At 31.1% G+C, this 2523-nt stretch overlaps 1 long non-coding RNA gene across 1 annotated transcript in view; it reads left to right on the top strand.

Moving 5' to 3' along the window:
* Window positions 1–2523, top strand: part of LOC106884018 (uncharacterized) — a 210179-nt gene that overhangs the window by 156905 nt on the left and 50751 nt on the right. The window contains exon 4 of the long non-coding RNA XR_001411187.2: window positions 594–625. This is a non-coding gene — a long non-coding RNA (uncharacterized LOC106884018). The remainder of the gene's footprint in view (window positions 1–593; window positions 626–2523) is intronic.

The raw sequence follows: 2523 nt of genomic DNA on the forward strand, positions 1-2523 counted from the left end.
ATATATATATCAGTACTGGGTGCGATTAGGTCGTGTAAAACCTTTATGGTGGCACCCAAGCATAGCTGCAGTCGAGTGACTGACAGCGCTAAGCAGTGATTAAGAAATACCAAAGACATTTAACCATGGGCAAATTCAAAGCCATAGCTTTAGATAATTAGTAATGAGTATTAGTGAATGAGCTGCGCTGCTGAACAGCATATGATCGAGAACAAAATAGCATCAGCGCAAAGCCATGATTAGGAGTAAATGAACTTAGTTAAAATACTTTTTACACACACACACACACACACACACACACACACTGATAGATAAATAGTTAGACGTTTCTCTGCGAGTTTGAAGGTGTGAAATGTTTCAACTCAGTTTTGATCTATACATTTAACGCATAACAAACATCAGCTAGAATATATTCAGTATCACAGTGTGAGATTGGAGTGTAAACTGGGTACCGTGTATATCACACGGGAATGACATGCTGCTTTTGTTTGTACAGATAAGATGATTTGTTGAAACGTTATTCTACATATGCGATATATATTTAGTAAGTAATTTATATTTACGATAATCTTATTTCTATTATTTAATTGCAGGTATGCAGGTATTCAACATTTAAGATAATAATGTAAGTATCACATACTTTAATATATTGATTTATGTTTTATGCAAACTTCTTATTAATGTTAACCAACATGTACACATACAAATGCACAAAATGCACAAACAGACCTATATACATATACACATAAATCCAACAAAATGTATGTAAGTGCATAAATGCGTGCGTATATGTATTAAACATGTTTGTTCATATTTAAAAATCTCACGTCGCAATAATGTTTCCAATTTGTTTGTATGACATGAAACCTTAAGTAAACATGCAAAACAACTGATGCAAGACAACTAGTTTGAAGTAATTCTGCAGCTGAAGAATTTCCGGAATTTTGTTGGAGGGATTATACTCCTAGAACACTCATTGGTTGAAATCAGTAAGCGTGTGAATCACACACATATACCCATACACACACGTGCACACACACACATTATATCATATATTATATTAAATTATATTAACTTGTAATTAATATCATGATTTGAGGACTTCCCCATACCCAACCTCCTTTTATAGACAGTTCCTCTAAACCCAATTTACTACTCCTAATGTCTTGACAATATTTATGACTATATCTAGCCATGAGCTGTCAACTCACTCTTGCCTTCATTTTAAACAAAGACGGTTCTGTAGTCTTAGATTTAGTATTTGATAATAAGACAAATAAATTAGAAATGAACCACAATCCTTTACAAGTTATGACCCCAGTGGGTTTCCCACCTTTCTTGGAAATGTGGGCTATTCTTAGCTACAGCAACGACAACATGGATTTCTTGCATCTTGCTCTGTTAACCTATTTGAGAAAAATTATATTAATATTTCCAAGTTATTAAAATTCTTTTAATTTGTGCAGCTGATGGTAGCTCTGCATTTAAAATTATGTACTGATTGCAATGCTCAATTAAATGGAGGCGCTTGAAACGGTTATACTGTATTACTTCTTGATATCCTGTGGCTTAATTTGATCATATATGTATGTATATATATATATATATATATATATATATATATATATATATATATAGAGAGAGAGAGAGAGAGAGAGAAAGAAAGAAAGAAAAAGAGGGTGGAGGTGGAGAAAATGAGTGAAAAGGAGAAAGAGTGAGAAAGAGAGTGAGAGAATGAAACAGACAGACAGACAAACATACACAAACAGACGCTCGAGGCCATTCCATCACGTTCCAAAAAATACAAGACAATCGGATTTAGTAGATTCAAAACGCATTCTTGCATACTTCTTTAAGTATCGAAGACATTTTGTATATGGGTTAGCGTATAAGTGAATATGTGCATCATGGCAGAAAGACTATTTTTATTCGTTCGTATTTATTTATATATTTTTATAATAGACCTCGAACACACTTACAATTACAATCGCATGACAGGGATTGACACAAGAAAACATTAAAATATCATATTTCATCATTCATAATAACAAATCTATCATCGTATTCCTCTTACATATAGAAGTTTGTTTTACAAGAGACATTGAATCTGATTCATGTACGACATCTTTAAAAAAACTCTGTTGTCATTTCGTAAATATCTACTGGTTTAAAACGATTTATAAAATACTAATGGGAAGTTAAATGAATTATGAAGCAAATGCGGACACGTAATTTTGCATGTAAAAGCAAAACAGTATGAATACATCATTATTATAAATTGGTAGCACATTTCATATATTACGCTATATTAATTACCGAAAATTTGATAATATTTACATTGAGACATTTCACTTTTCTTTTCGAATAAATATACTATGTTGTACGTATGTATGTATGTATGTATATATGTATGTATGTATGTATATATGTATGTATGTATATATGTACATATATATATATGTATATATATGTATGTATGTATATATGTACATATATATATATATGTATATATATGTATATATA

Source organism: Octopus bimaculoides, chromosome 1, assembly GCF_001194135.2.
Source record: "Octopus bimaculoides isolate UCB-OBI-ISO-001 chromosome 1, ASM119413v2, whole genome shotgun sequence".
NCBI classification, from domain to species: domain Eukaryota; kingdom Metazoa; phylum Mollusca; class Cephalopoda; order Octopoda; family Octopodidae; genus Octopus; species Octopus bimaculoides.